Below are 22355 nucleotides of genomic sequence, written 5' to 3'. Positions count from 1 at the left end.
TTTTTTTTAATTTTAAGAAATATTAAAAAAATCGTTGTGAAATACTTTATTTCTCTGTTTTTCCATGTTATTTGTATGCAACTATAAATCATAGACATAATGGCCCTGGCACATACGGTCCGTTGTGAGTCGCGTCACGCGTTAAAAACAACAACCACATGAAAAATTTGTAAGTGATGCCAAGTTTATTCTTGAATTTTTCATGTGGTTGTTGTAACGCGACGCTCAACGCGCCGTATGTACCGCCGCCTTAAGAAGTCTTGAGATTTCATTCCAATGAAATGAGTTCAAAGTAAATAAATAACCATTTCAAATTCAATTTTAAACTACATTAAATATGTTCTTAAAAATATTTCCTAAAAATTACAAACATATATTAATATGTTTTTTTTCTTCTCTTTTTAGGTAAGCTTATATTACGCTCGGTAATTACTATTCAAAAAAATATTTTCAACAAAAATACTTAAAGATGGAAAAAACACATTACGGGTAAGCCATTGACATTCAAAGAAATGGGTTAAGACAACAAAACGCTTAATTAAGACAAATTATGTTAAAGACGTTAACTCAAGCCATACAATATGCTTTCTCATTACAAAAGAAAAAACTCGCAACACCATAACAAATTATGATTCATCTAATTCAAGTCTTGAATTAACAATTTACACACACGCGAAATGTCTAGCAACGTTTTGCCCGGCCTGTTGTATTTATGTATGCGAATTTGTACTCAACTTAATCTTTATTTCATGTATTTTTATTTATTTTTTTCTTTTGCTGTTTGTTTTTGTTCCGTATTTATTTTTAAACGAAATTCTTTGGTAATTCATCAACAGTTCATTGCTCTTTTGGGTTTTGGTAGTTACATCATGAAAATAAAACGTTTTGGGATTGTTGGGGAGAATCGGGTGGAGGGAGAGTAGCTTAGGTTTGAATTGTTTTCATTTTATTTTTGGGAATTAATGGAAAAAGCAAAATTTAATGGTATTATCATAAAATTATTATTGTTCATTTAATTCCAAATTTAAATTACAGACAGCTGTGGATTGAATTTAATTAATAATGATAAAGTTAATTTAATGATGATAATATGTATGGCAAATCAAGAAACTGATTCTGGAACAGATCATATGAAATGAACATATGGGCCATGAATTAAATGTCCAAATTTAGGTTAGGCAATTTCTCTTGCGGCAGTTGGTTCACATATGCCTCCCTCTCTATTCGTGAAACTGACAATTGCCACAAGGAAAATTGCCCAATGACAATCTGGACTATAATAGAATGACATGTGTGTTACTAAGGCTACGTTTACATTGGGCCTCATTATTACTGTAAATGCTATTATCATGACATTTAATTATAATTTAATTTAATTTTGTCTTTTAATAATGAAAAAAAAATATTTTAAAAATTAATTATCGTCTCCTTTCTTATAGCCAATCTGTTTATATAGGTGTTTACATTAAATTTAGATGACACCATTTCGAGTGTATTTCTTCTTCCACAACCTTTTTTGTCAATGTGTATGATCTCCTTCATTTAAGCCATGGAAGATTATTGTTGATTTAATTAAGGACTGTTTGTTAATTAAACTTATTTCTTTTTAAGGGATTTAATATGGAAAATAAAAATTCATTGTTAATGTTCATGTGTTTATTTTAAGTGTAATCTTATACATATGTAGTATATACACATACTTTTAAAAATCCACAACCAAGACTCCCCTTACATTCTGCTCTCTGGTCGTTCAGACACCATCACATCACATATAAGAGATTGTTCCTTAGCCATATACACCAAGTGGAATAATCAAGAATTTCTTGGCCATAGTCGTTTTTGTTATTATTCTCGTGATTCTTTTTAAACGTATTCGCTACGATTCCCCCATTCCCAGCACTTCATGCTCGTCCATGAAAACAAAAAGATTTTCTCTCCAAGCTTGAGAGTTGTTGATTTACGGTTTATATTCTTTTCTTACTTGGTTTGGATATTTTCTTCGATTTTTTTTCATACATATTTACGTATCTTGTTGTCTGGTTAATTATTTAAAGTGGCATACAATGTCTTGCAAGAAGAAAGATTTCCAACATTTCTTTTTTCCTTACCTTATACAGTTTTCTTGTCACAACATCATCTCTTTGCATTTTACATGTGGATTTATTGTTGGTTGATTGAGGAATATCTTGGACGTTAACAAGAGAATTGCATGCAGGTGGTCTCCTCTTCAAAATAATCCTAGTTATTGTTATTATAAGAATATATGTATGTATGTTGTCGATGGTGGGTGGATATTTGAAAAGTTTGCAAATTAAAAATGACAACTTATATCCATTGGATTTGCTAAATCGAGCATAGTCTAAACGTACTGTTAGGGTCAAATACGATCAATCCGTTGAATGTCGTTTTACTTGCCGAAACAACAACCGCATGAAAACTTCAAAAGAAAACTTGGCATGAAAGTTAAGCCTAATTTACACTAGCAAAGAGTATTTGGAGCAAATGCATACGTCATTTATTTGACAGATATGCAATGGAATTGACAACGTAAATGACTTAAGCCCCCGGCACATACGGTCCGTTGTGCGTTGCGTTACAACAACCACATGAAAACTTCAAGAACAAACTTGGCATCACTTACACATTTTTCATGTGGTTGTTGTTTTCAACGCGCAACGCGTCGCACAACGGATCGTATGTGCCGGGGCCTTTAAGGCCTCGGTCGATCCGTTATGTGACGCGTTGCGCATTGAAAACAACAACCGCATGAAAAATGTGTAAGTGATTTGGATCGAAAATGGAGTGCATCCTAGCAGTGTGCTGTGGAAGCAAAATGGAATGCATCCTAGCTGCGCGCTTTCTTGTAAAATTCATAAGTGAATTCATAGGAAAAGATGTACTCCAACGGCAAATGTACTGTACATTTGTACTGATTAAACTGCATCCACGGATGCAAACTTTTTGCTGGGTGTTATTGAAACCTGTTATACCAAATTTACACTTGCACCTAAATTCAGTATTTGGGCCAAATAAGCACAGATATTCAATGAACATGGCAACTTAAATGACGATTTTTAATCTGTTAGATGTAAATAAGATATAGATGTAAATGCGGCTTTATAATAATCTGGTTTTGATTTACCCAATTTATCTTGTGTAAACACATGCACATTCTTTTGGGTATGGAATTTGGATTAGAGTATTTGCTATAGTTTGTTTACATATCAGATATATGTTTTTTAACTATGTGTTTTTATATGATGTTTAAATTAGACAGTGAAACTGAAAATGTATACGAGCTTTAAAAATGTTCATTATAAAAAGTCTAATGAAAATTTTGTGGTCAATTAATAGTAACTAAATGAATTCCCTGACATAAATTTTAATTATTATTATTATTTTCGCCACAAGAATGTTACATTTTAATTTAGTTTCGACGACGACAAAGTCAACAGCGTTAGTACCATCAACCTCACCGTCATCATTTTCCTCCTCAGCCATTACCATTATTGCTATCATCATCAGTCAGCAAGCATTGCCTCCTGCGTCGACGTTGTTGTCATGTAAATAAACTTTGTAGCTAATGACAGCAGCCAAACGTCAATTAAAATAATAACGTAGCAGCAGAAACATGAAAATTGCAAAAAAGAAAAAAAACATGAAAAAGTAGTAACATGCAGTACTTGTTTTTAGCATACACTTACTTACATATACCTATCTAGTAGTATTTATAATTAATGTTTATTTAGCATGTTTTTAAATTAAAATATCCTCAATATTTTCTTGTTTATTTACATCACTTACATTCTCAAGTAGTTCAAGTCTGTCATCGTCGAATGTTTGGTTAAAAGAAGAAGCCAAGCTAACATAACTGGACTGATTTTTTTTATATTTTTGCTATTAAAATTGTTCCATCACGAAGAAATATGAGACAGTAAAAACAAGCATATATTGGATTGGTTCAAATTAAAAAATATTCGTAATAGTGTTTCCAAATTTCCCCAAACCTACTTTAACATATACCTATATAAAGCTTGATCCAAATATACACTTATATATATATTGCATTATCTCCATAATCTACCAGATATATTTGCATTATCTCCATAATCTACCAGATTTATAGTACGGTTACATTAGAGTTTTTTGCCGGGTTAACCCACTTCATGAGAATTTATTTGACGTTTACGCTATGGAATTTACATTTGAAACCCAAACCCACTGGGTTAATCCGGTTAAGTGTAACCGGGGTATTACCATATAAAATTGAATCCTCGTATTGACTGGATTTGTTTTTAATCCGGCAATACAACTCTGTTTTGTAGACAAAAAATCTCTACACTTCCAAAAAAGTATAAATAATGGCAGCACTTTTTACGAGTCATACGTTACATTGAATTGAATTGATATTACAAAATAAATATTTTCTGAGAAAGAATGAAATAAAATAAAGCAAATAGAATGGAAATAAATAAAAATAATGTGTTTTCAAATGTAAACAAAAGGTAACGGACTGTCACTTTTTAATCCTCCTAAAACGCCTGTTATGGGTACTTTACACTATATGTTTTTTACATACGAGCTGTCACTTTGCATATATATTTTGTATGGGAGAAGTGACAACTCATATGTGAAAAACATATCGTGTAAAGTACCCATTAGACTATGAACTTGTACTATGATTTAAACTGTCAATCCCATAGAATATACGTCAAATAAAAACCAGTGGATTTAGAACTACGATTTATTTGACGTATGTATATACTATGGAATTGACATTTGAAATCGAGTGGATTTATAAGTCTAAACGTACTATAATGTTATATATAAATTATGCGGGATTTATATTGGCTTTATTAAATCCAGTTGAGGTTTTATGAATAGTTATAAACTTACATATATCACATTTACATCAAGCATATTTTATTAAACCAGTAATTTTTGATATACACATACTAAATGACCCGTTTTTGAATTCGCTTCATGTAAACATGACATTATTACAATATCTAAGTAGCGGTCCACACTAGAGTGATTCCATTGAAAAAATGTCATGAAATTAGGTGTTCTTGATATTACTCTACCACTTGAACTCGATCTAGGGACGAATAATTTCATGATTTTTTTTAATAAAATCGGTCTAGTGTGGACCGGTACAAAGGCAACATCAAATTTTCAACGGTGGCAAAATACTCATCAGTAATGTAGGCGACATTTTCCCAGTATTTGAGCCATGGGAATCTTCCCTTCAAGTGGTGTCTTAGGACACGCCGTTCGGACTCGGCAATACAAAGGAGGTCACATATCATTGAGCCAATATGAACCCGGGTGCACTCATTGATATGAGAGAGTTTGTGGAACAATTATTATTATACATACACAACAGCAAACAAAAAAGTACATTGCATTCTTTTGCCATAGCAGATCTCTAAACAAATATCGTAACTAAAAACAAATATTAAAGAACTTTTTATTTAATTATTTCCGATTTCCTTTTTTTTTAATTCCTGTTTTTGTTGTTTGGCCTGTCAAGCGCATTTGACATTTAATAAAATGTCTATCTTACCGAAAAATTATTAATTATAGAAATGATAAACATTTTAATTTTATGACTTTTGTCGGTAACTCGAAAATAAGTTACAGAATCGGAAACAATAATCTATCCTTCTCCACTTTGATATTGAAAAGTGAATTCATAAAAATGGTTGTATTTTGTGTACCTTATTACGTCGTAATTGTTTTTGCCCGATATGGATATCATCCTAAAAATAGCTTACCATTCGATATTCTATTAGATCGTTATATTTGGCTCCTCATGATTAAGCTTATTGATTAAATTAATTAAAAACAAAATATGGTTGTGTTCAGAAGTTCCATGCCCAAAGGGGTTGTCCTTGATGGGCTCGGCTAACTCAACAAAATACATGTGGCTAACAAGCAACACACAGGCCAATACATGCATCATATTTTTGCAACGAAAACAAAAATTGGATCTGGCCAAACAAATGCGCCAAGCCCCCTTTACCCCACATCCGCACACCCAGGCATACATTTTTCGTTCATCATTTTGATGACGTTTTTGGAATCGTTGTTGTTGTTGTAGCCGATGTCGACGACGATGAGAAGGAAAACTTTGTAATTAACTTTTGTCACGTTTTTCCATGTTGTTGTGGTTGGTTGCCATCGTTGTTTCTGGCAATGGATTTTGTTTTTGGGGGGTTTCTCCTTTAGGTTTATTTCTCGGTACCATGTGAGGGAGGTTTTCTTTCTGAACATCATCATGAGGAGGATTTATAATTTAATTCTGTGGCATTTATTTTTAATAAAGTTAAATATAAAAATTTTATTTTTCATTTTCTATAAAATTCACATCTTTGTACATACATATATATGTATGTACATAAGTAGGTGCATGGTTATATAAATTGATGGATCTGTAAAATGTTGAACAGACATTTCCCTCTATATTCACCATACATTTTAGAAGAACAAACCCTCTAGTTTGTATCTATGTCTGTATGTATGTGTTGTTATGGATGTGGTTTTTGCAAACGCTCTGCTTGTATTTGTGTCTAAGAAAAACTAATTAAAATTTAAATTGAGTACACGAGTACACAAATTTCGTTTTATAAAATTAATTAAAGATTTATTCGAAAAGATAACAAGTTTTTGTTCGTTCGTTCGTCCAATCATTTGTTCTCATTCAGTTTTTCGATCTTCGTTTGCCATTGGCTAAAACCAATTCTGCGCCAGAGCATATTGTTGTAGGTTTTCAAGATGCAAGCAACAATTAAGGTCAAATTCAGTGTCTATTATTGGGCAATGACCCTGATGTCGATGATGGATTCTATTCTTTGAATTTGAAAGTTAAAAAAATAGTTCAAGTTTATTTCTAATAATATGGAATAGTTATATGTTTGTTTAATTATGGGTACTTTACACGATATGTTTTTTACATATGGGTTTGTCACGTTATATATATAAAATAACATAAAAATAACATACAGTGTAAAGTACCCATTATTGTTTAATACCTTATTTTGTCTTATTTTCTAAACATCACAGCCTATTTTTAGGCTAATAAGAAAATAATTTTATTTGGTGAAAGTACACAATATGTGTGTTCGTTTACTCAAGATTTGTACAATTTGTTACTGGATATTGTTCGTTTACTCTACAGTACAATGCAAAAGACCTTAGCCGATTACAAGAAGTTACTAAACTTGTACAAATTTGTACAAATTCTTGAGTAAACGAACACACCTAATTTTTAATGCGCCCCGGTTTAAAGCGCTCGGCACATACGATGCGTTGAGCGTGGTTGTTGTACCGCGACGCTCAACGCATCGTATGTGCCGAGCGCTTTAGTTAAGACAAATGTGGCCAGAGTCCTTAGTCAATAGATCTATATTTCCCCCCATTACTCAATATATTTCATTTTCACACATTCACGTTATATAAATTTACTTTATTTGTTTAACTATTATTTATTATGTTGATGCTTTTGTGTTCATTTGGACTTTTTGCATTTAAGCACGAGGTCAATTAACGCCATACTCAGAGTTCAATATCCGCATAAATGTACTAGCATACAGGCGGTCGGTCATACACACACGCACACTCTGCTACGTTCACAGAAAACAATTTCAAAACAAAAACTAAACTAAACAACACAGTAACAGACTACAACTACACGATAGAGTTCATGAAATTTACGTACATTCATATTGACAAAAATTTACATGCAAAAATTGCATATACATACATATTTACATTGTTGTGTATGTATACCGACCGTATTTTCTACTTAACCGGCAAGTAGTAACTCACAAACTACATACATATAAACGAATGAATTTGGAACAATGACAGACACTGCATGTTTATTAGAATAACGAGAGTGATATATGGAACCTGGCAACACTTTAAATGACAGTGATTATGACAATGGTGATGGTGATGACGATGATAATAACGTTGAAAATGTCTGTGACAGCACAAAATATCAAAAACATAATAAAATTTTTGAGGAGCTCTTTAGTTGTTTGAATATGGGACAGGATCATATTGTTATTAAATAAAAACAAATTAAGATATTTATGCTAAATCTAGGTTAACGTGGACATTGCAAAGCCTGACACAAAAACACCAAAGTAAACATTATGTGTGCTCGTTTACTCAAAATTTGTACCGATTGTTACTAGAAGTTGGTCGTTTACTCTACAGTACAATGCAAAAGGCCTTAGTCGTTTACAAGAAGTTACTGGACTTGTACAAATTGTTGAGTAAACGAACATACCTATTACTATTCAATGGAATTGATAATTCATGTCATTTGTTATCAAAACGCAAGCATGTGACGTAATAGTACGTTTAGACTAACGAAATTCCACCGAGTTTCAAATGTCAATACCATAGTCCCGGGCCACACTACAGTAATTTCATTGAAATTTTGATATGAAATTATGCGTCTCTAGATCGACGTCCATAGTAGAGTAAAATCATAAAATTGCTGTAGTGGGGAATTCGATTTAAGAACACCTAATTTCATGAAATTTTTTAATGAAATTCACGCTAGTGTGGACCGGGACATAGCGTATACATCATTTAAAATCCAATATTTAACAAGGATTTATTTGACGTACATATGTATATGCAATAGAATTGATATTTGAAGTTCAGTGAATTTTGTTAATCTAAACGTATGATAAGCGTTTTAAACTAAATTACCATAGCACTTAAAACAAGTTTTGGTAAAATAAGTTATTTTTTGACAGATATTAAATGGAATGGCAACTTTAATGATGCGTTTTACTAAACTTCCTAGTTTTTACTCGATAGAATTAGCAGTGAACAGATACACATATCTATTTTGTGGCAATTTTGCATTACGGTTAAATAAGAATCAACAAACAAGTGCCATAAAAACTATTAAATCTACTGTAACACTTAATTTAAATAATCCCATTTCTTTTTTAATGTATTGCAAATTTCGATTTTAACGTTTTTAGCATCAATAATAATTTCCTTAGTTAATACATACATAGTTTTAATTAATAACAATTGCAATTAATTAATTTTTCTTTTTTCAAATGTGATTCCTTGAAAGCAAACATAAAATATATTTTTTTTTGTTGCTAAAAATTATATTCACACGATAATGTTTTAAGTTCATGTAGATCAAAATGATGAAATGTTGCACATGTGCAGCATCAACAAAAACTACAATGGCAACAACTTCGCTGTATCGTGTCCAATTCTGATGCACTTGACACCAAGCTGCAACATCACAATGGTATAGGCAGAGAGGAGGAGGTATGACCCAAGAGAATCTTTATTTGTTGGTATGTTGCTGATATTGTTGTGGTTTCTTGCCTCTGCTGCTGTGGACATGGACATCAACATGTAGGCCCCCACTTGTTTGGCTGTCTGTTTGTAAGAGTAAATCCAGATATGTGTGAGCGGCGTTGTCTACATGGCGGTCTGTGTACGTCGACGGCCTTTCCTCGTTAGCTGTTTCATTTGCAATTTTATTTCATTGTTTATGTTGTTGCTGCCACTGTTGCTGGCTGGCTGGTTTGTTTTATGTCACACAGCTAGTGTACAAAGTACTACAACAAAAATGCATCCAAATTGCATTCACAGTTTGCACGTCGCCACACAGAATGCACATGTTCACATGTCAATTTGCTTGTGTTTTTTTTTTCTTTTGTCTTATTTTGTATGGAGAGCATAAGATTATTTATTATTTTTATATGTTGTTGTCATTGGTATCACCGTTGTTGTTGTTGTGTTATACGCTGTCGTACGATATATTTTATTTGTTTATTATTTTTAATTAATTCCCCAACTGAATTCCAAACAAAAGCAAATGATAATTTATCAGGCAAACGAATCGGCCAGGCCGACACAAAAAATAAGTGATTTATAATTTATAATAAATGTGTCGTCGTTCGATCGATGTTACGTTACGTGTTTCTTAAGTCGAAATTAAACGGCCATAAAATTCTATTGCATTACCCAATAACAGCGAATAACAACAACGACAAAAACAAAAGTGCTGCCAACAAACCCGGTCGAATCATTTCACTGCTGCAAACGTTGTCCGTACTATGTCGTCACTAAAGGCACAGGTGTTCAAAACGAGATTTCAGGTTTTTTTTGCATTTAGTGTTATTTTTTTCGTTTACTCGACGATGTTTTGCAAAATTATTAAACGTTTTAATCAACTGTCGATAAATTTAAATTTCCATTACAAATACATTTACAACATTGGAATATGTACATACGTCGTAGAAATGTACCATGTACATGTAGGATGATTGGATCGCTGGTTAGAGTGAGGTTTAAACAAAATGCAATGACGCTGCATCACTGTCTTCAATTCCGGTTCATGATTAACATTTAATGTGAATCATGATGATTGCTTTGTTGTAATTCAATTTATTTAATTGCTTTCATTTTTGTATTTTTGTTTCTTTTTGTGGGTTAAATTTCAAGTCATCAATTTTACATCTGGCACTCAAAGTGAAATCAAAAAGAAAACAAAGGCAATTTCAGATTCCAATTCTTTTTACAAAAAAAAAAAAATAAAAAACCTTCCCACATCGACCACATGAAATTCAATCAAAATCCCATTTCGATTTTTTGTTTCGTGCCCGCCATGACTTTGAGATTATAAGCCAAGCCAGCATTCCAAGCCCAACATTTATTCTGGAAAAGCAAATACATCAAATACGACCTCATATAATTATGACAATCATAACGAAATACCACACCTAGATGATAATCGTAAAGCATAGCACACCACAACGTACATAAATAATAAAAAAATGAAAAAGAAGGAAACAAAAAAACAGAGAATTTCTTATTTTCATTACTTTCGTATTGACAGTAAGTTTTAAGTCGTTGTTTTTGTATTTTTTATGACTATTAACTTCTTTCTTTTCTAAATAATTCTAGAATGGATTATAGGACACGATGAATGTATAGTATGTGTGGTGGAGTATGCAATCCTATAAGGCTATGTTTACATAAAATATTTTATTTGATTTCTGCTAATTTCACACAATCTATCAAATTAGTAAGTAGTTATTGTGAATTAACGGTATGAAAATGTGAACAACATTTTTGAAAGTTAAATGATTTTCAATCAAAATAGTCTAGTTGTTGTGTAACTATGTATGTTGCATTGTTGCGTTCTTTTTGGAGGACGTTCTTATTAGCTAATGATCATGGCAATTGCTCCATTAAGCCACATTTACATCTCACAGGTTTCTAAAACATGCGTCATTTAAGTTTTCAATTGCATAGAATATCTGTCAAATAAACTACGCATTTGCCCTAAATACTAGTTTTAGGTGCAAATGTAACGTAAGTTTTATTATCTATTTTTGGATTTGTACTCAAGCCGCATTTACATTTAACAGGATTTAAAAAATCGTCATTTAAGTTATCAATTCCATAGAACATTTGTAAAATAATGCAAGTGTAAATTATGTTTCGGAATACAAAAACAGAATATGGTTTATCAGGAAAAATATTTCCTATGTTATGCTAGATTTTGTTAATGTAAATGTACTATTAGACTAATTATTTAATAAGCGCTAGTATAAATGTGATCTTATATTATACATATACATACATATTCTCTAGTAGCAAATGGGACAGGCGGAGTCGTTCCGTTGTTTAATAAAACCCTCCTGTTTTAAGTGTGTTTTGGCCCAATGTGCCGTATATACACGTACATATATATTTATGTGTCGTATACACACATAATGATAATTTCGCCTGCCTACATTTAGTTCATTGCACTGTAATTATTTATAATTAACATTATTAACATACTATGCATAATTACTATTTTTATGATATGTTTGCTTAAAGAAGTGAAGCGAAGCAAGAAGAAAAATATACACAATACCTTAGTGTTAGAGTGTTGTTGATATTTATAAAAATAGTTTTCTCTTTTACTACTTCCTTTTTGCAAACTTCAGAAAATAAATATGAAAATCTTGCCTTGACTAAGGTGCAACATTTATAAGGCTGGTGGCAACTAGATGCATACCATGGTGGAATAATAAGGTGTAACGCCAAAAACAGCTGATCTTCATACCAGTTGTCAAAATACGTTATTGTGAATAAAATCACATACAAAATGTAAACAAGCAATTCACAGTAATGCATTATTGTGAGCAAATTTGACGTTTGACATGATTTGATGTAACACCTTCTTATTCCACCATGATGCATACATACGTACATATGTCCATGCATGTATGGTACGCATACATAATTTATATTGATTGTCTTATTAGTAAAATTTGCACACATAGCACACCCCCGTTAAATCTGTAATTAAGCAAATCAAACTAATGCTTGGTTTACATTTACGAAATCCACTCAATTTCAACTGTCAATTCCATTGCTTAAACGTCAAATGAAATCCAATGGATTTCAGATGAGATTTCATTTGATGTTTAAGCAATGGAATTGACAGTTGAAATCGAGTGGATTTCGTAGATGTAAACCAAGCATAAAGAAAACCCCGTCTTAAAAAGTGATGCCAAGTGCACCGGAAGTAATAAATAGATATAGATTACATTACATTTACCCAAAATTGTGTAACAATTTCTACAAATTGTTACAGAATGTTGTCTGTTAACACAATTTTTGACAGTTCTTCACTGAGAACTTGAAAGTTTTTGCAGAAGAAATTTCTACTTACAAATTCTTGTAAATAAACAGACACACATATTTTAGCTTATGGGTACTTTACACGATATGTTTTTTACATATGGGTTGTCATTTTTCATATACAAAATGTATATGCAAAGTGACAGCACATATGTAAAATAACATATCGTGTGAAGTACCCATTAGTATGGAAACGCTTTTTTTGCAAAACTGGGAAAATAGTAGTATATATAGCGCATACATCTTGAATATTATTGATAAAATGCTCACAAAAACCTCTATTAATTACATTATACATATTTTAAATGTAAATTTTGTTAATTTCCCATATATTCTCATAAATGTTATGGCTTATAACAAAATCCATTTTTTAGAGATGTTATCAACATTTCTTCCAGTTTTATTCAAGTTTGAGAATATTACAAAAGAAACGTGGGTTGTTCTAGCCATTCATTCAGTCGTGTCTTGTCTTTTTTTGCCTAATGGTGTTCTCAGCAATTTACAATTTAATTATTAATTAATTGGTTTTTGTTTAGGTTTCCTTTTGCTGTTGATGTTGTTATTAGCAAACAAATTGAATTTGCATGATTTTCAAATGGAATTTATAATTAAAATTCAATGTTGATGTAACAGACAGACATACAAATTACATTTTCTAAGCATACACTAATCAAATAGAGAAATTCCCCTAATAACAATAACACGACAACAAAATGTCTTTCTTTGCAAGAAGAGAATTCTTGGGAATATTTAGAAAATGTTGATATTTACTTAGTTTTTTGTTCATTTGTAAATGTAGTTATATTAAATAATGCCAATTTCTATAAAGATAAAATTGTATATGTACAAACTTGTATAATAACAATATTTATGTATGAAGCAAAAGCCAATATTTGCCCAATTCTAACGTTCATTCTTTTTTTTGTTTTTTTTTGTAAATTACCAATTATGGTTATAATAAATTTATGTTCATGTTTTCTCTTAAAAATAAACAAATGCAGGCAATAAAATTAAATATTCCATATACATACATACATATAATTTGCTTAATAATTCATAATAAAATAAATACATAAATATATGCTGACATTTAGGACATGGCTCTAGCCTTGTGAAAATGCCTGTAACAAATATTTACATAAGTAAATTAAAGGACAACAAAGAAAAATAACTATTGAATATCCTTCCTTACGTCTTTGCACTAACGTACATACACATGTAGTCATATGTTTGTTTACATTCAATTTGTGCACAAATCAAGCCGAAAATTTTGTTAAAATATTTATGTTTTAAAGAAAAGTGTTGATATACAATACATATGTACGTTATGTTGAGGGATTTTGCTTTGTCAGGTGGTGATTAAAAGAAAGGCACACAAACGAATATTTGTTTCGCTTGCTTTATAAAAATTTAAAAAAATATCGAAGCCTAATGGTGTTCCATCAGTTGCTGGAATTCGGACCAAACGTCAAAATTTGTTTATATTGGTTACCTTTCGCACATGATATGATGATTCATTTACAATAGTGCATTGATCAGATGTTTTTGACGGCACACCTTCTAGTTTCTGTAGTTAGTTTCAAAGTAAATATGTTAGTCCATGTTTAAATTAGAGCTTTTTACCGATTATAAGGATTTGTTTCAGGAATACGCAATGTATTTGACAATTAAAACCCACTAGTTTAACTAAATCCTCGAACACAGTTAATAGAAGTTTACATTAAAAGGCTTTTGCATTAGAGCTTTTTGCCTTAACCTTCTTTATAAGGATTTATTTGACGTTTGCTCTATGGAATTGACATTTGAAACCCAGATTTTTAATGATGATTTTATAAAACAATATTTAATATTAATATTTATCGTACCAAAGGTTTAGGATATTTCGTTTTGTTTATTTGGATTACTTCTTAATGCTGTATATGTGAAGTAAATTATGAAGAAAATGGAAAAAGAAAAACAAAAATTAAATTAAAGGAAAAAAAGGAATTCGTTAACGACTTGACATGCCAAAATTAATGGCATGTCTGACAATAATTAAACAACAAAAGAACATTTTGATGTTGTTGGCTGACAGTTTAAATGGCCATATGAATGGATGGCTGCGGCAAATGCTCTCAAGGCTTCACAAAATATAAAACTGAACAACAATAACAACCATAAAATAAATGTTGCAGCTTTAGCAAAGCAACAAATAAACACAAAATATAATCAGCAAAAATCGTTAGTAGGAAAAATAAAACACAAAACGAACAAAACCAGCTACAAAACTTGTCCGTATATTGAGTCAACAAGTACAATACAGGCTATTTGCAAAGAAAACAAAATCTTGCTTGTGTCTTTTTCTTAAGAATGATTTGTAAAAATAAAACTGAGAAAATTCAATAAAACTTTAAACTTAAAATTTCAATTTTGGAATATGGATATTGTTAAATATATCATCTATTGTATGTATTTTATTCCGAAATGTAATGTTTGAAATCCGTTGAGCGTCGTGTTACAACCATGTGAAAACTTCAAGAACAATCTTGGCATCACTTACACTTTTTTCATGTGGTTGTTGTTATTAACGCGTGACGCTACGCACAATCATGACACAATCATACAGGTATCCGCATCAGCCCAGCTGATGTACTGTGAGCTGTCAAAAAAGTTGTTGTAATTGAAAACACAAAATTAAAAAACAAAAATTTAAAAGAAAAATCGTGAATCTTTGATGGATTTTTGTAATAATGCGTTTATTAATAACTGCCTAACAAAATTTTGTTGAAAAAATTGTGTGAATAGCTTTATTTTTGGAAAACATTTTTGACATTTCACAGTACTGAACTCGTTTTTGTTGTAGTTGTCGGCTGATGCATCTACCTGGTAATTGTGCCATGCGCACAATGGAACGTATGTATGTCCCGCGACCTTTAAGGGCTCAGCACATACAGTCCGTTGAGTGCCGCGTTACAACAATCACATGAAAACTTCAAGAACAAACTTGGCATCACTTACACATTTTTCATGTGGTTGTTGTTCTTAACGCGCAACGAGTCACTCAACGGTCCGTAAAAGCCCCGGCACATACGGTCCGTTGAGTGTCGCGTTAAAACAACCACATGCAAAATTTGAGAACAAACTTGGCATCACTTACAAATTTTTCATGAGGTTGTTGTTTTCAACGCGTCACACAAAAGGCCCCGGCACATACGGTCCGTTAGGCGTCGCGTTACAACAACCACATGAAAACTTCAAGAACAAACTTGGCATCACTTACACTTTTTTCATGTGGTTGTTGTTTTTAACGCGTGACGCGACGCACAACGGACCGTATGTACCGGGGCCTATAGTATTGAGTTAACCCAAGGTTTAGCAGATCCATATGTAGGTCTACATTTTGTCGGATTAACCACCTTTATTTGATGTATGTATATGCAATGGTATTAAAATTTTAAATCCACTAGATTTACTAACACTAGTACAATGTAAACGTATTATTGGATGGGGCAGAGCTATTAAAGAATTTATTTTGTTATTTTTAAGTTCCTGTCTTGGGAAAAGACTTTATGCTATAGAAGCCGATTTAATTAAATAAACCTAGTAAAACTAAGAACTTTTTTCAATTTAGTTTTTTTTTTCTTACGATTTTTAACTTTTTTGTACAAAATAAAACTTTTCTTAATAAGTTTTAGAAAAATAAAATCCAATATACATACATATGTATGTATACTATATGAGTATATGTATGTCTTTTCTCTCTATCTATTTGGTTGGTGGTGTACAATACCTCAAAGTTGAAGCTACACATACATAAATAACAGCAAGCCAAGCAGCAAGGACAACATCATCACAGCGTATACAACAAACTTGTCTCCATTAACCATAATGCAATTTGTCATTATGAATTTACAGCGAAATGAAAATTAATGAAATCAGAAGTTTTACTTAATGATGCTTTTAAAAAATCAGCCATAGTGCACATAAATACAATTATCGAGTTTTTCCTTTTTTTTTTGTTTGTGAAATATTTTCCTACAAAAGCATCAGGTCGTAGGCACCAAACCACCACATGTCAATTGCTTGTTTAAGGATGCATACATAATAATTGTTATTATTATTAAATTATTTATTTTATATTTAAAATATAATTATGAAGGTGGAAATTCATTGAAAAGCTATTGAAAGATATACGCTGCAGCATACAATATTAAAAATTAATGGGAAAATATGCATTATGAGCGAGAATGTTGTTTCAACAACATTTTTATTTTTATGTAAAGAATTTATGAAAAAATTACATAAATGCATTCACGTATGAAATATAAATGGAATATGCATATAAATGCAATATTTTTAAAAATCTTAATTTTTTTTAAATTTCTTTAGTTCACTAATTAAATGTTAAAAGTGAATTTATCATTTAGTATATTTGAATTTTTAACAATACAAATAAATGTTCAAATTATGCTTCCAACTTTGTGTACAAATATACATATGTACCTACATATGTAACTATAATTTCAAACACACATTCTATTCTCATCATTTCAATGACATACATATTTTATTTGTTAGACAATTGTGAAAATATTTGCATATACAAAAGTGATAAATTGCTGAACTGAGGGTGTGTACGAATGCTAAATTCCGCATGGATAATTTACACAAAACCATTTAAATTCGTAAAAATGTTATGTTATAGGTTTCAAATAAGAAATCCGACTCATGTTTTTAACTAGTTACAGACTACTATAGCCGAATTGGACAAATATGAAACCCAAATATTAAAGTGCTCCATCAGCTGCTCAAATTCAGGTCAAACGTAAAAATTTTCTGACATTCCCTTTACTACATACACACCAGCGTGATTTCATTGAATAAATTTCATGAAATTATGCGTACTTAGATCGTAGAGTAATATCATGAAATTACTATTGTTAGTGGGTAACTCGAACTAATTTATTAAATTAAAATCAATGAAATCATTCCAATGTGGACCGGGACTTGGTGATTTTATTCACAATAATGCATTTTGACAGCTTGTATGATGATCAGTAGTTTTTGATGTAATACCTTCCCCAGAAAAAAAATTGGAAGGAACAGAGTTATGAAAAAGTCACTCCGTTCGATACATTTTTGGTCTGTTCCAGTACTGCACATTTCTACACATTTTTACTATTTTTTTCGATAACATAAAGGAAAAATCGGTTATCGGAGGTAAAATGTGTATAAATGTGTAGTACTGGAACAGACCATTTATAAGCAGTTGCGGTAGAGATCCCTATAGCAAAAAACAGTTGGTTGATCCCTACACATTTCTTCAAAAGATAAAAGAGAGTATACATTTCGAAGATTTTGTTAGTAAAATAAAGAAATAACAACTTATGTTGCGAACATTTTTGCGGTAATTCACGAGACGGAAATTTTTAATGGAGTGGAGTTGGAATCCATTTCTAAAACTGAACTAGTGATGGGAAGGCAACACAAAAAACTTTAGGATGATGAAAGAAAATCAGATGCACTTGGATTAAGTCGAGAACGGAGGAAGTAAGCTCAAATGTGATTGAATTTAATGGAAACTTTTTTAATTTGTGTTTATATAATAAATTTCTTTGTGTTCTTGTTTTATACAAATAATAAATGCATTTTATTTATTTTGGGATATTTCGCAATGGCTTGCGTTTTTATTGCATCTTTAGACTGATTAAAAATGCAATCCGAAGAACGCGTATAAATTCAATCCAAAGCACTGCATCTTAAGCCGTGATTTGGATCGGAAATGGAGTGCATCCTAGCTATGTGCTGTGGAAATCAAATGGAGTGCATCCTAGCTGCGCGCTCTCTTGTTAAATTCATAAGTGAATTCATAGGAAAAGATGTACTCCAATGGCAAATGTACCGTACACTTGTAGTGATTCAACTGCATCCGCGGATGCAAACTTTTTGCTGGATCTTATTGCGCCATGCACTAGGTGTAGTGCACAAAGTAGTAAAATGAAACATTCTCATGGCTTGTTATTATTATAAAATCTTTTAAAATATAGATTAAATAAATCAAGATGAATGCACTTTTATGTTCATTTACGATAATGTAAACGTAACCTTATAGTTTCAATTCACGTACACCACAAACGAACTAGACAATTTGGAATTCTCGAACACAACTATTGTTATGATGGTCAATGGACAAACCAGTGTTGCATTTTAGACACTCTTGTCTTGTGTACACCCTAGGCTACACATTCAAAAATAAACACAGCTGAAAACAAATATGAAAATACTAAAATTAAATATACAATTTTCAATGACGTTAAAGCTAAACACAGAATTTACTTTAGCAAATATTTAGAAAAATAAAACGAAAATTAAACATCTAAAAGAAACAAAATACGAGTATTCAACAATTGGAGAGAGAAAAAGTTGTATTTTATTTAACTTTGCAAAAACAAATAAAAATGAAAAAGATGTGAAAATACATAGCAGATTTTGGTCGTTGATGTTTACTGCCATGGAAAACTTTTTTTAATAAAGTATGTGGGTATGTACATTGTGTACATACCTTCAAATATGTATACGTAAATTTACTGTAAACAGAACATTTAATTAAACTTAAATTTTGAGTTGATGAATGGAACATTCTAAATGAATAAATAAATTCTGGGGCTGGATTCTTGTTCTATGAAAATTTGAAATGAAAAATATTTCCTTTATAATTTTTTTTCATTTGACAGTTTTCTCCTTTATAAAAGTTTTCATTTCACATTTTCATAGAAACAGAATTGAGCCCCTGGACTTTTGTTAATATTCCAGCCTAGCGCACAGAAGTTTGTTGGTTCGAAACTCCGTCAAGACATCTCCAAATTTTTCAGAGGTTGATAAATCACGAATTCAGCGTAATATTGACTGCTTTTTCAGACCATTGCAACTATGTAAAACATGGTGTCGGTTTATGTTCGACGATGTTTCACTCTGTCCCTTCTGGAATGTTCGAAGGAAATAGTGTATTTTATACTAATTTGTCACTCTATCTTTTCTCGTCATTATTTGTTCAAAGTTATACATATTTTTAATTAATCATGTTTAGTTCTGATTTCTTTTTCTTAATGTTTATGTCAAACTTCCGTTACTGCGTAATACCGTTTTCCCGTGTTTTTAATTGACTTTTTTTAGCAAATTAAATTAGAAGTTACTTCACTATTTTTTATTTATGTTTGTATGTATGTATATTAGCGCAGTCTCCTTACATTATGGTTATAGTGCTCAACTTGAAGTTCGATAGTTAATTTTTCAAAATTTATTTTAGCTGTCACATGGATTTTGGGTACATATGTATTTTTCTACCACCCACATTCTTTAATGTAATTTATTTTTTATTTGTTTAATATTCTCTTATACCTACATGTTTTATTTACTCATAATCAGAGGTTTCTCCTGTGTTGTAAATTTTCTAATGTCTAAGATAAATATTAATCAAAAAATTTCCCTGTGTTGGGAAGAGTTCGAATAAATAAATATTTGTTTTCATTTAATTTGTACAAATTTACTTTACTCTTTTATGTTGGTGTGAGTACTCGTATGGGGAGGTTATGTGTGTCGAGAGGATTTATGAATTTATCGTAAAACATACATACTATCTATCTTCAGACATTAACTAATGTCAAATGAAATGAAAGGAAATAAGAAAAGTACACACACAGTACCATACAAAAGTATTCGTCATCGCTCACACATACCATGTTCAAACTGAGGATACAAATTGTATGTACTTGATTGTATGGTGCACATAGAGGTAATGGTGTAACTATTATTTGTTGGTTGGTTGGCCGGCCGGTCGTTTACTTCGTTCATTTGCTGCTCATTCGTACATACTAACATTTTGTATTCGTAAAATTTATGCCTGACAGCTGTCATTTATGAGAATTTATTTGTATTTATTTAGTTGTTGCTGTTGTTGTTTTCCTTGTTGTGGTTATGTTTTCTTTTTATTACTGACATTGCCGTCCATCGTTGTTGTGTTGTCGTCCATGTAACCATTGTCTTTGTTGTATTTAGCATTACTGTCTTCCTTGTAATTTGTGTGCGACGACTAGTGTATTTGTTTTAGTTTTTGTAATTTTTATCAGTCACACAACAAACAAAATTTCATATTTCCCCCCTTTCCCCACTTGCAGAAATGCATTTTCATCAATGTTCTGTGTGTGTATGTGTGCCTGCAGGACATGTAAACAATTTCTGTAAAATATAAAATAAGATAACAAAATGTTTTCAAGTGACAGCAAAATAGTATAAGGAAACATGAAATTTAAGGATCCTTTTCTATAATCGTAATGTAATGAAAATATAATAGTACGTTTACATTGTACTAGATTTAGTAAGTCAAGTGGATTTGAATTGTCAAGACACGTCAAATAAATCCTCAAAAAGGAGGTTAGCGCGGCAAAAAGCTCTAATTTAAACATGGCGCTACAATAGCTTTACCTGTCACAATAAACACGATCATTGATTTGTTTGGCACAAATTTTATTAAAATCGGCGTGTCTTTTTACTTATTAAATGTTTATATTTAGTAAGTAAAAAGACACACCAAAATAAATCAAGACGGATTATCATAAGAGCTCATGTAAAATTTCAAGAACAGCATGTAAACGTTGTCTAACAAGAACATGGCATTTTTTCTATGTACATATTTGCAAAAAAAAAACTAATTTCAACTAAAAGTAAAGTAATCTTTTGTTGTACTGAAATTTAGCAAAAGTTAGAGTTAATGTTCCATTTGTTCGATTTTATGAAAAGTTTGCATAAAATTACAACATAAAAGGTAAATTCGTTTACTCAACAATTTGTAATAAGTTATACAAGTTCAGTAACTTCTTGTAAGCAAATAATAGTAGATTTACGAAATCCACTCGAGTTCAACTGTCAATTCCATTGCTTAAACGTCAAATGAAATCAAATGGATTTCAGCTGAGTTTTCATTTTTCACAAAGGAATTGACAGTTGAAATCCACTCGATTTCATAAATGTAAACCAACAATAAGATATTTTACATTCGACAGTTGAGTAAGCTAAAGACAATTTACATCTAACAGGTTTTATAAGACATGCTTAATTTATGTTGTCAATTCCATTGAACATATGTGAAATAAATACATATTTGCCCTAAATACTTATTTTAAGTGCAAGTGTAAAACGGACCATACAACATCCAGTAACACACCTACGGAAACATTTTGTAACAATAGTTAAACAATTTTGAGTTAAGACAATAAAATATTTAGTAATCATAAAGTCATCCTTTATATAAGAATTTTTTAATTTTATTTTTAATTTACCATTTTCAAATTTGTTTACTTAATAAAAAATATTTATTTATTGTTTGTTATTTAGAAATATAAAATGTTTGTTCTGGACCAACATTACATTATGTGTTATACTATACATTCGGGCTACAAATATACGTACATACATATGTATGTACATATGTACGTAATAAAATTTCATTGTTTTGTTTCTATTGTACTTTGTATACAGTTTGCACACACATATTCATTAGTCAAACATAGTGCAATAATTTAAATTTATGATGCTAATTTATTGCTTTTCTTAAATGTGTTTTTGTTGTTTTCCCTAACAACAGCAACAACAATAATTGCATAAAGTTCACATTTACAACAACA

At 31.0% G+C, this 22355-nt stretch overlaps 1 protein-coding gene across 16 annotated transcripts in view; it reads left to right on the top strand.

The window, feature by feature from the left end:
* The window catches only part of Tet (Ten-Eleven Translocation (TET) family protein), a 344582-nt gene that overhangs the window by 304788 nt on the left and 17439 nt on the right, over positions 1 to 22355 (top strand). Inside the window, exon 3 of one of the 16 annotated variants that reach the window (XM_073985824.1) lies at positions 406 to 489. The exons of the other annotated variants lie outside the window; for them this stretch is intronic. The gene's annotated coding sequence lies outside the window, so the exon portion shown is untranslated. The remainder of the gene's footprint in view (positions 1 to 405; positions 490 to 22355) is intronic. 16 annotated transcript variants of the gene reach the window in all.

This window comes from Musca autumnalis, unplaced genomic scaffold (assembly GCF_047663935.1).
Source record: "Musca autumnalis isolate F117 unplaced genomic scaffold, ASM4766393v1 scaffold_4, whole genome shotgun sequence".
NCBI lineage: Eukaryota > Metazoa > Arthropoda > Insecta > Diptera > Muscidae > Musca > Musca autumnalis.
This window is presented reverse-complemented; position numbering and strand designations above follow the sequence as displayed.